This window comes from Astatotilapia calliptera, chromosome 23 (genome assembly GCF_900246225.1).
Source record: "Astatotilapia calliptera chromosome 23, fAstCal1.2, whole genome shotgun sequence".
NCBI classification, from domain to species: Eukaryota; Metazoa; Chordata; class Actinopteri; order Cichliformes; family Cichlidae; genus Astatotilapia; species Astatotilapia calliptera.
The window spans coordinates 6,587,754-6,600,971 of record NC_039323.1 but is presented as its reverse complement, the minus strand read 5'-3'; the positions used below and the strand labels follow the sequence as shown (position 1 = coordinate 6,600,971).

At 38.9% G+C, this 13,218-nt stretch overlaps 1 long non-coding RNA gene across 1 annotated transcript in view; it reads left to right on the top strand.

Moving 5' to 3' along the window:
• Nucleotides 1-268: 268 nt before the first annotated feature.
• Nucleotides 269-13,218, top strand: part of LOC113016564 (uncharacterized) — a 28,190-nt gene continuing 15,240 nt past the window's right edge. The window contains exon 1 of the long non-coding RNA XR_003271257.1: nt 269-445. This is a non-coding gene — a long non-coding RNA (uncharacterized LOC113016564). The remainder of the gene's footprint in view (nt 446-13,218) is intronic.

The window sequence follows — 13,218 nt, the reverse complement described above, 5'->3', positions numbered from 1 at the left end:
GTCCAGATTGGTTAAAAGAAATAACACACACCCCTGTAGCAATCAGACTCAAACAAGAGCATTTCCCCAAATCATAATGAGGTTATTTATGTGCTTATGTCTTAATTTACCCTTCAGTACTTGTAAGACAGATCACTTCAGCAATGGACTCATCTAAAAAAAAAAATCAGACTGAGGAAGATCAAAGGAGTCTTCATAAGGTTTCACATCTATCAGGCTGAAAGACAAAGCAAAACCACGTAGCTGTGACTTCAAAGCGGCTGCAGGAAGGTTTAGTTTACACGTGAGACGTGTTCCAGCTTTGATGCACAAACAGTTTGTCACCGTAAGAGTCATCAACAGACAAAGTCATCACAAAGGTCCTCGTCCGAAGCCTCAAGCAGCAGTTTGGATAAACCAGTTATTTTGGCAGCACGTGGCCTTGACAGAGCTGCAGTCATCAAAGGTAGGCCTGCAGGAATAAACCTTTCCCGATGTCTGTTCGGCGGTGTAGCAGCCAGTAATTGGACTAAACACTCATCAGATTTAAGAAAAAAGACTTCTACGTTAGCTGGTAAGGAAACTGAAACTGAAAGGCGCAGCCTACGGTGAATGTGATTCACCATTAAATAGCTGTAGGAACTGACGCGTTTGGAGACATAGATTAAACACGCTGTGTGAAAAGGAGAGCTTGAGTGTGTGTCTGAAGCTAAAGTGGTTTAAAAGCAAAAAATAAACATCCATTAGAAAAAGACTGACTACTACATATACACACACAGGTTGATAAAGTTCGACAGGCTCGGTTAGATGGTGTGGAAATGTGAAAAGGAGAGATGGTGGATACACAGGTAAGAGGAAAACACAACAGGGGAGGTTTAGTGAAGGGAGGCATGGCTTGTCTCCCTTCGGTTTGGTGTTGCAGAGGAGGATCTCAGCTAGAGCTCCACTTTAGCGACCCCTAAAGGGAGCAGCCGGAATAAGAAGATTTTGGGTTTGCAAAGCAAAATGAATAAATAATAGCGGATTAATACTAAAAGAAAAAAAGGCTAGATCTTGAGAACAGATATTCAGTTGTTCTAAACTTTTGCTATTCTGTTGTGTTACTGTAAATAAGTCACACAGCCACTGAGTCATGTGCCTGGCACCATCATTTGGCTGAAGCTGTGACAAGAAGTGAAAGGCTACGGCTCACTTTATTTTTTCTCACTACACTGTTTCGGCGAACTAAATCATTTTCTTCGGGGTTAAGGCGAATATTAATATCGGTGCTTGTAATGATGTTACTCCTGAACATAGAGGTTGATTCACATTAAATCCAAACAGTAGTACTTTGGCGCCCTTTACTGGCTCTATCAAAAAGCACATCATGGCACTGATTGTAATTCATCTTCAGCCACAGGTGGGCAGATGTTTGCACGAAACTATGAAGTCACCAAACTTCAAACCGACCGTGCAACCAAGTGAAAATCATGTTTAAACTACGTATAATTTTGTGGCGAAAAGAACACAACAATACATTGAAGTACAACTTGAGTTGGAAGATAAAATTGTGCTACTTGATAGTTTTTTATGAAAATGATTGGCAGGTAATATTGCACTTAAAGTAACTGTAAACTTATTCACATATAGAACTGTTGTCTTGTTGACAGTTTGTAGTGGGGTTAAACAGCAACATTGTTTAAAAGAGAGCCTAAATCGGGAATTTCATGTAGTGCGGTTATTGACACATCTAGAGTTTCAGTTGCTCGGGACCACCTTCATGATACAAAGCTATGTCAAAATTCCCCATATCAAGTCATTATCACACATGAACTGCCCTTTTTTTTCCTAGTATTTGAGTTTTCTTCATTTTTCAGTCATGCGATACTGATTTTATGAGCGATAAGCACTGGAACTTTCCATGCCTTGTTTTTGACATCATTAGTGTGGGTGTTTATACAGACGTGTGCATCCAGAAAAATTCTTACATACTGAGCTACTTTCACATCACACTACGGTAGACTAAAACTATACTGTGAAAATGAAAAGCCTCTTCCTGAAAAGAAAAGAAAAGAAAAGAAAAGAAAAGAGAAGAAAAGAAAAGAAAAGAGAAAACAAAACAGGGCGTTTAATCCGCCTGCCAGTGCATGTTCTCCACCTGCTTTCATGGGTTCATTCCAGATGCACCAGCAACCAGCAGTCCAAAGATATGCATGGACTCCAGTTCTAAATTGGCAATCGGTGTGAATGTGAGAATAGACTGGTGACCTGGCATACCCCACCTTTCACCCTATGATAACAGCGATAGGCACCAGCCCGCTGGAAACCCTAAATATATAAAAATAAATGGATGGATTGGTTGAATAACAATATAATTATTAATGCCAGTGAAATAAATGCTCAAATCTGAAGATATAAATGTATAGATGTTTTATCTTGGAATCTTTCCCATTGATGTGAGGAAGAGCGTAGTCCATGCATTCTGTTTTTACACAACTTGTAAAGGTTATTTTAAAGAGGTTGCTACATTTAACCATGGTGCTGTAATAAGGTGTCATCATTGCAACATGTCAGTCTATTAAATCTTCCCTCCTAGACATTTCGCAACCAGCCATAAGATGTAATATTGCAAAGTGGAAGCGTTTAGAAACCACAGCACTTCAGCCACAGACAATATTGGAACGTGATTATTTATCATATACAAGCGCATGTGCAATTTTAAACTGAATTTAATTTTCTTTCTGTGCATTAATAATAATATTTAGCCACTATATTATCTATATGTGGACACAGCCTACAGGTGCTGCTCAGCCATAGAAACCCTTGCCCTGAAGCTCCTTTTTGTGCTGATGTTATTTTGTCAGCGGCAGTTAGCAGAGGACCTTTTATAACTATGCTCCATAAATTTCCAGTATGGAGGGCCAGAAATGAAAAATTGAATTAAATAAATACATCATTAAATAATGTATTAAATGTGTCAATAATTAATTAAAATTTGAAAAAAAACCCCACAATTAAATGTGCCAATAATTAATTACATATATAATTAATTAATGAAATGTGTCATAAATTACTTAAAAATTGAAATAAATAAATAAATAAATAATTGAATGTGTAATATTCCAGAACCTTGCTCTTTATAATGCAGGCTGGGGGAACTCCAGGCCTCAAGGACAGATGTCCTGCAGGTTTTAGATGTGTCCTGATTTATATGGCTAAATTACATCCTCAACGTGTCTTGAAGTTCTCTGGAGGCCTGGTAATTTATTTGTTTCAGGTGTGTTGACCCAGGGTTAGATCTAAAACCTGCAGGACACCAGCCCTTGAGGCCTGGGGTTCCCCACCGCTGGATTCACTTTATGTCAACATGCAAGTTCAGGTTCTATCACTAGAGGGCGCCAAATTATCATTTTATAACACTCCTTGGTACTGCCAGCCAGTATTTAGGAAGCACAAGTAACTCTTTTGCATATGTAAAATTACTTCATAAATATTGTATTAATTCCGATAATTCCAATTCTAATGTTCAATTTCAACTTTAAATTTAATGTAAATTGTATGTGACATGTTGAGTTTGACTAAATGTGATGATACTATATGTTTACTGTACACACACTCAGATATAAAACTGCTGTCTTGATGACAGTTTGTAGTGCAGTGTGTGGGGTTAAACATCAATGGAATAACTCATCACCTTTTAGATTGCCTAACCATGCTTAGAAACTCATAAAAGTTCACATCAGGTCTGGTGAAATTTTACCTCTTTCATTGGTTTTGGAAATGGGCTTTGTGCAATGACTCTAGAACAATGGTCCCAAACCTTTTTTGTGCCACGGACCGGCTTATGTCTGACAATATTTTCATGGACCGGCCTTTAAAATGTCGCGGATAAATGCAACAACAAAAAAAGAGAAGATTTATTCATAACACAAGGGGAAAGAACCAGGGAAACAGAGTTAACGATAAAAAAGATTTTTTATTTTTAAAAATGACGCTAAAAACTGATAAAAACCCTGAAAAACATTCATTTTACACCTGAGCCTCAACTCTCGCTGTGCAGTACCAAACGACCGGTGCCGGTCTGTGGTGCAGGGGCTGGGGAGCACTGCTCTAGAATATAACCTACACATAGTTCGAGCTACATGAAATTTGGTAAACAAATGCCAATGTACAAAATAATCCCAAGGCCCCTTGATTTTATCAGCTTAAGTTAATCAATCTAAATTGGGAAAGTTTTCTGTTTTTATTGAAGAGTGTGTCCAATGCACAATGTTAAATTTTGATCATTCAGCCATGAAATTTTAAGTTGCTATCATTCACATGTACATTATCCAATCAGGCCCAAATCTCATAGTAGTGTGATAACCTGTCCAGTCCAGAACAAATGACTATGATAATAGTTAACTATAGTTGCAGCGCTTCAGTGTGAAAGTTCTGAATTTTTATTTAACAGCAGACCCTGGTGGTATGGCGATTTGCCATGAAAAAAGAAGTTGTTGTGGAGAGGATTGGAAAGCTTAAAAAGTCATGAAACTTAGCACACACCCTCCGGGAGTGTATGGCTTTAAAAATTTATGGTGGCTTTTTCTGGGTTTTGCAAACTGGTTCCATAGTGCCACCTACAATATAAAAAAATATATATTAGTTTAATCAAGGTCTCTGAGATTCAGCAGCCTTATGTAATGTCTTAAGGTTGGAAAAAAAAGTCTCTTGGAGCTATACTCTAAACCCGACAGGAAGTTAGCCATTTTGATTTAAATTTTGTAATGCTGCCAACATTTTTGCCATTCTCAGGCCTTGTACTATAACAAAATCCTCCCGGAGATTTAATTTAATCAACATGATCTTTGGGGAGTTCAATTTAAAGATCTCAGTGTTGTTAAATTTTGAATGAAAGGATGTGGTAATGGCAGTAGTTGGGTCATTTGTGGCAGTATCCGAAATTTTATGTCTCAAGTATAGGTTTTCCAGATTCCAAATGTGAAGGTGTGTAGGTGTCAATATTTTGTCAGAGTCATAGTGCCACCTAGTAGCAACAAGAAATATACTGTAGGTGATAATTAGGGATGCAACGCAGATTCACTGAGCACAGGGCAAGCTAGCGAGACAGAAGTTAAGCTCTCCTTGCAACATGGCAAATTGAACCTCCCCCACCCTCATTCAGATCTGGCGTTTGGAACTATTTTGGTTTTCATGTGAATTATGACCCTGAAGGTAAGCGCGTCATGGACAAAAGTAAAACAGCATGTCGGATGTGCCACGCAATGCTCAATTACATTGGTGGGAACTAGTGCGTTAGCGCAGTTAGCTTGTTAAGGTGTTGGCCGTCCAGCCCCACGCACGGGGCGATCCGCGGTAGTTCTTTAACAGAGATTTGCCGTGTTGTGGCGTTAACGTCATTTCAGATTAACGCTGACAGCACTAGTGGGAACACAACGAATATGACGGCACATTTACGCCGACATCATCCTAGTGCAAAGACAAGTGAAAGCAGACAAAAACAACAAGCACGCATGCTACAAACTTTACCCGAGTCATTTAGACAGCCGTTAGCACATGATTCTCCTTATGGGGACCTGATATGTTTAATATGCTGCTGAGAATATAGCCCAGAAGAAGCATATAGTATAGCTTTTATTTTGGAAAGAGCCATTTCTCTGTAATAAACTCTCTTTTCCAAAGATGAGTGATTTCTCCATCAGATAGATTTTTTTTTTTTTATTACTTTGTTGTTTCAGCAACATTAAATTTAAAAACGGTACTTTTGAGTTAAAATATATATTTGTAATTTTAATAAATGACAAATTAAAAAGGCATGAACATTCTTTTGTATCAAAAAAATATCGAACCGTGAATTTTGTGTATCGGTGCACCCCAAGTGTGCATGACACCTGAGCCATAGCTCTGCTCGACCATTGCTATGGCTTGCAGCTCCAGTTTTTGTTTTGTCTTTTAGTATTTGAGTTGCTTCATTTTTCAGTCATGCAATACGGATTTTTAAGATAAAGATGCTTTTTAAGATAAAGATGGTTATTTTTAAGATAAGCATCTGGCATTTGAATTGGAACTTTCCGAGCTTTGATCTTGACATCATTAGCGTGGGTTGACATGTGTGCATCCAGAAAAATATTGTTCAAAATATAGCTCAGTTCAATTTGAAGTTTCACAACAAATAACAATAGACTAAAAGTAGGTTGCAAAAAGTAAACAGCCTCTGCCAGCTGTCATGGGTCAAGAGGTGGGATACATCCTGGACAGGTAGGCAGTCCATTACAAGCTAACAGAGAGAGAGAGAGAGTCAACCACACACAATTACATCCATGCCAGTGGTCATTTGGTCATTGGTGTGATGTCACTTGTGTTGCTGGTCTGTGGTCACTGGTGAATTTTCCCCATTGGTGTGGTTCGCTTGCGTATGTGTGAACACAGTAATCGCACTCAGGTGCCAACAAAAACAACCGCACCAAGACCCTTTGGAGGAGGTGGTCTCCTCCAAATGAAGTTCAGTGCGGTTTGTTTGTTTACTTTGATCCAACCCAACTACCAAGTGTACATTGCAAGTATGAGCTAAAAAAAAAGACTTCCTGTAGACACATATGCTTTTAATTCTGAATACGACAAGGTACTATAGATGTGCAAAGGTCTGTTCGGGCAGCTAGCCATGAAATAAATGTAAATTCTCCATCTTCTCCAGTTGTCTGGAACACAGCACCTTCTTCCTGTATTACCTTTTGTTGCTCCTGTCCTACACACCTGGCCAATAAGCAAGCCGAACATTCTCTAGTGGCTTGTAGTGGTGCATTTTGGTTCACTTGGAGTTCACTTGGATTTATCTCCATGTGAAAAGAAAAGAGACCAAATCACAAGGAAAAGTTTAAAGTTTACAAACTCATCAACTGATTAGTCATGACTGACTAATCAAACATTTATTCCTCTGGTATTTGTAGATTTCCTGGAATATTCACAGAAAATCTACAGAGACACAGAAAGATGCATACTCTACATAGAAAGGCCCCAGACCACCAGGATGGTGAAACCAGGAACTGAGTAACCCACAAAAACAACAGTAACATATTTTACTGGCATACCTGACATGCCAATGCTCTCACTTTCTGTTGTGGCATCAAGAACAAGAACAAGTTTGTACAAGATTAGAAGTTCTCCAAATGTATTTATTGTTTGCCATGTGAAATGACATTACACACAACAATTCAGTGTTTTACAAAATAACAGAGATAACTAAATTTTGTAAGTCATTAAACAAAAATTCATGTTTACATTTAAAATCCCAAAATGAAACTTTAAAGAAAAAAAATCATAAGGTATTTCATAACAGCAGGTAAGAATTAGCCTTACGTATTAGCCCTGTGCGTGGGTGTGTGTGTGGGCGGCTTGTGTGTGTGTGTGACACATAGATAGAGGTGGGATATTGAGATTTCTCATGTCAATTTGCACTTTGCTCAAGAGTTGGCCCTCATGACACAACCACTTGTTGCCGGGAAAAATGTGCTTTCCCGACTATCTGCCAGTGCTTTATGGAGCTTGCTGACTCTTGGATGAAACAGGGGATGCTGTTTTTTTTGTTTGTTTGTTTTTTTGGGGGGGGGGGGGGGGGTTTACAATTTTTACATTTACAATTTTCATTGTAAATGTTCAACAGCTGTAACTGTTGAACATTTACAATGAAAATAATAGGCTATTCTATTAAACTTGAAATAGTGCAACACAAAAGAAAATAACGGAGAAGGTGTTTCAAAAGGCATACTTTTTGCTTTTTTTACCTGTTTGTGCTGCACTTTTCAGCTTGGAGTGTAGCTGGACAGAGTTTCCAGAAAAATCCATCACTTTCATTTAAACTACGACCACAGCAATATGATAGCATGACCAAGGCAATGTAAGGTTTTTCCACCCAGTTGGGCAATGCATGTTTTTCCAGCAAGGGGTGGTTGCCAGGGGACCGCTGACCAAAGCCTGCAGGCCTGCATGACACTTTACCATAAACTGTCAGCCTGACTATCACCTGTTCAAAATTTAAGTTAATGTCTCTTGGTTAGTGGTCATGTGTCTGCAAAATGTTAATACCCTGCAGGGGTTGCAAGTCTAAAGAGAAATAGAGACACACCACACACTCTCACATCCACATCTGCAGTAAATTCCTCGAGTCAGTGAATAACCAAACATCGATTTCTATAGATTCCCAGAGGAAGCAGGATTGCCCAGAAAAAACAAAAACAGAAATATCAAAGTTATGTTAGAATATGCACGCTACTTGTTGCTACACTTTGGTTTTCATACAAATGTAACTCAGATACAACATTTTAATTAGTGGGCTTTCTGTTATTGCAGGGTTTCTTTTATTTACTCAAGCAAAGATAACAGTTTTCCTTCATTTAACACTCATCCAAATCAGGGTCATGGGGAGATTTGAGTCTCTTTCAGCTGTCACAGGGTGAGAGAAGGGCTACAGCCTGAAAAGGCTGCCAAGCTATACAGAAGTCTATACATCTGTACATCTACAGTCAAGTCACCTCAAGTCACTGATGAACCAAACATTATTGTCTTTGGACTGAAGGTTGAATACCAAAAGGAACTCCAGAGAAGGAGAAGAAGGCCTTAGACAGCCAGGAAAGTGATAGCCTGCTTCGCACGATAACCGCTGCACCACCATGCCACCCACATCCGTAGTATCTTTTTCTGGAATACCTGCAACAAAAATAGTCTCCGTTTCTATTCTGACTTCTAGAACTGGATTGTAAGCTATATCCAAAGCAGGAGTCTAATTGTCAGCCCTGGAAAATGGCATTAAAGGAATTAACAAAGATAACAAAAAGACTTCAGCTTTTAAGAGAAAACAACAGACTATCAAAGCCAAAATTAAACTTTAAAGATTTTTGGCTAAAAGAAAAAATGGAAAAAGAAGAAGCTGCTGCTTTCACCTGCTAGTTTAATCACTGATTTTATTTGTGTTTTTTTTTACTCAAGATTTCAAAGGGTGGGTCAGAAATAGCCTGACTCTAACTACGGGTTAAGGTTTATGCAGCCATGTTGCTCTTGATTGAACTTTGGTTTTCATATAGATGTAACAAATTAGATATAAAATATTAATTTGGGGGCTTTGGGGTTTTGGTTACAGGGCAGCAATTTCACATAATGACAGTTTTTAAATTCCAACTAAGCTAACAATGTCTCTCTTCATATTCGATGTACAGATTTTATCTTTCTCCTAGCCAAAAAAAGAATAAACTGAAAGGAGGTCAAAACAGACCTGAGATCCCCACTGTTGCTGTAAATCATTTCTAAATGATGCGTAATGTTTCTAAGATATGTGAAGGTGTGTGTGAGCACGTGTATGGATTTTTTTCACCTTGTCAGTGTGTGTCTGCGTTAGCATGAAAAATGAGTAACGTCAAAGCTGGGACTACCTTCTTAGTTGAACAGTGAGTTTATTTGCCCTTTAGGTTTCACTTGGGGCCCACCACTAATTACATTTAAAACAGTTAAACGGTTCATTTACTCAGCAGTAAACAAAAACTTGGTTATATCACCCTCCCACAGCATAAAGGTTGGTTTCTGTGATATCAAAAAAGTAAAAGCAATATGACTGGCAGATTTGAATGCAATCATTCCATTGTTGTGGTCTTTTCTTGACTGACGGTTGATTTATGTAGCTGTGATCTGAAAAACCCATCCCACTTTTAGCTACAATTTATCAGTATTGTTAACCTCTGAGTTATTGCAGAAATAGTGTAGGACAGACTTATTTACTTACAGTCATGTCAACATCCCTCATCTCAAAATCTCAACGGACGCCTTTAGACAATAATTCTGATGGCAAAATAGCCAAACGGGGCGGGCAAAAAAAAAAAATTCTCAACAGACAGGTTGCACTGACAAATTTGACTAATAATAATAATAATAAACATTAATAAGGCATTTCCTTCACCTTTTCATACTACTTAATATTCAAGTTAATTAGTTCAAGTTTTGAATAACTAAACACTAGTCCTAAATTACTTAATCTTACAAACTTTAAAACGATAGGGACTTTTGTCACTGGCTTTAATTGTGCCATTGTTGAGCCATGCAGGAGTTAAATTGTTCTAAATGCTGTGCCATATATGAAAGGATTTATGAGACACCAAACTGCACAGGTGCAGCAGTCTTACATTTGGTAAAAGCAATCAAAATGTTTCCCGTAACATTGCAAATTGTCTCTTTTCTCATTTATTATCAATAAAATCATCACACTTAAAGTTGCCTTCCTGAAATACAGCTCAAGTTTCTAATTATTCATTTATGACTGAGTGGTATGAGCATATGATTAAAGGCTGCGTGGGGAAAATGCCTGCACTTTTAGTATTTTATATTGGTGCTCATGTGTTGTTGGGGGGTTTTTTAACCACTAGTTGAGATGGCTGGTCGAATTCTTGATACTATCTCTATTTTATGAAGTTTAATAAGGTAGATCTGTAATCACTCATCTGCCTGCTTTCCTGGGTGTTTGGCTGCTTTTCTGTTCCTTACATGACTACATCTTTCCCACGCTGTCAATCACAATACTGACATCAGTACTGTAGTCAAATCTTCTCACCCATCATCTTGGAGCTTGTGCTTCACATGGTTTAAATCTCCCTTTCAGACCCCCCCCCCTCCCCCACCTCCCCTCAGACACCTAAACCAGAGGTCCATTCAAACCTCAGTCTTCATCTTCACCACCACCACCATTTAGACTCTGGGGGAGGGTGGTCCTGTCCTAAATCCTATCACCACTGAGATTGTGTTACATACATCTTTGGTCTGCAGGCTACACTTTGAAAAGCCACATCATTATATGAGATAGCGAATGAAATCATTTCTACTTATAGGTACATTAAGCACTCCCGTTTCTATTGTTGATGTAATGCACTTGACCTTAACCATGCACACACAGATCTCTGACTCTGTGAAATTTGCAGAACATGGTCTCTTGCAGAAAGGTCTCAAGAGATCATTAAGCATCTAACCCATATGTGTCTGTGCAAGATAGGGTAAAAAGACAAAGAAGCCAACACTGTGAATGATGTACAAAGATGCAAGTCAAGCCTGTGCTTATACTTATGTGTAATTTGCATGATTAGTGTTCAGCATTTTCCACATACATTCTTGTAGTATCTTTATCATTCTGTGCATCTGCCACTGACTAACACGGCAGTCACAGAAACTCGATTTCTAATGTAATCTCAACTGATTCTTTCAAACTTCACTTATTATGAAGATAGCACTCATAGACAGAACTCAACTGCCTGTCTGAAACTGAGACTACAACGTTCTCCCAAAAAAAGAAAAGAAAAAAAAAAAGCTAGAGTGGCATCCAATGTCTACAGGGACTGTACCTTTTCTTTTGACAGTGCATTAACAACAGCTCTAAGGGGGTCCACCAGTTTTTATTATTTTAGTCAGCAGAAGGCTTCCTGGAATTGTACAGTATGCCTTTAATGTCTATAAATTGCTCACAAATGCCTTTAACATGTCTATGAAGCTTTTTGCAGGCTGGAGAACTTGACAGATACGGGCAGAAAGCTACAGGGGGGAATCCCCATACCATCTTAAAGCTCTATGAGTCTGTTTAGGAAAGGTGACATTAAATAGCCAGACATAAACACTTTTGACAAAAGCCCACTCGAGATACAAGATAAAGCCTCTAGCCCAATGTGGAGGTGGGACAAATAAGCCTCACCATAGCAGGGCCTTGGGGACTCCCCTGTCCATATGTAGGGACACCTATCTCTCTTTTTGTCTCTGATTCTCTCTTTCTCTCGCTGTCAGTTTTTTTCCCTCTCCTCTCCCTTTCTTTTTTCTTTGTATCTCAATTTCAATCTCCTATCTATCCACTGTAGTTTGATCTTGCCCTGCCACGTGTGCACTTTTGATTTTCTATAGAAAAGTGTCAAATGTTTATCTAGGCTTCTCTCCCCTTCATTGTCCCTCTGGTTCTGTCCTTTCTGATGCATAAATAGGTTCATAATGACTCAGCCAGCTGCAGAAAACTTTTCCACAGTGCTCCCCACTCCCCACAACCATCACACTTTGCTGTTTTGGGAGCAGAGTACCAAAAAGTGTGGGTGTATTGTCCAAGAAATGTGCCCATCTTCTCCCTGTGTGAATGAAATGGAAAGTATGAATTTACCAGAAATGTGGGCTGCAGATCATTTGATTAAACAAACAATCATTTCTGCAAATAACTAAGCGGTTTTTACTTTCTGGACAAGCTCACTGGAAAGCAAGAATACAAAAAATTTATCTTTTTTTACTTATTTAAATCAGTACATCCAAGATTGCAAGCCTGAAAGTGCGATAAAGATAAAGACACACAAATTACACAAAATGTAAATTTCTGGAAAAAGTGAAAATGGAAAGAAAGTGTTTTTCTATAAATGCAAATCAAGTGCATGGAAAAGAGTGGTAATGTTGCAAAGAAGGGTAATAAGGATAATTATGCTGCCTTTGCAACCTCTCACAAAACGATTTATGAACAGCATGGTTCAATGTTTTAGCTTTGACACTAGTAGCAGATCTTTTGACCGATTCCTTTAGAAGTGAGCACAGCTGACCATCAGCCTGTATCTCACCCTATCCTAGCATCCTCCTCTGTCACATCAGCCCTTTTAATGTCCTTCACTACATCCACAAACCTCGACTGGTCCTCCTGACTGGCAGCCCCATCTTCAACATACTTTGTCCAGTATAAACATTATACCTCCTGCGCACATATCCAGACCATCTCGTCTTTACAACTCATACTTTGTCTCCAAACTGCTCAACCTCAGCTGTCCCTCAGATGTGCTCATTTCTAATCTTGTCCATCCTGGTCACTCCCAATGAAAATCATGACATCTTCAGCTGCCACCACAAACTCCACCTCCTTTTTGTTTGTCTCCAAACCAAACGGCATATCTCACTACTGTCGCACGAACTTCCCTTTCACTCTTGCTCTATCCTTCTATCACATATCACTCCTAACACTCCACCCACTCCTCCCTGCCCGCACTCTCTTCTCCACTTCCCTTGTGCACTATCCATTGCTTTGGATGACTGAACCCAGTTATTTAAACTCATCCACTTTCATGACCTCTACTACTAGCATTTTTACCTTTCTACCTGCCTATTTCTGTTTTACACACATCTTCTACTTACTTTCATTTCTCTTGTTATCAGTGCTTACCTCCACCTCCATCCAGTGTATTCCTAGTGCCACTCACAAGCATCAGGAAGAGGCTTTAG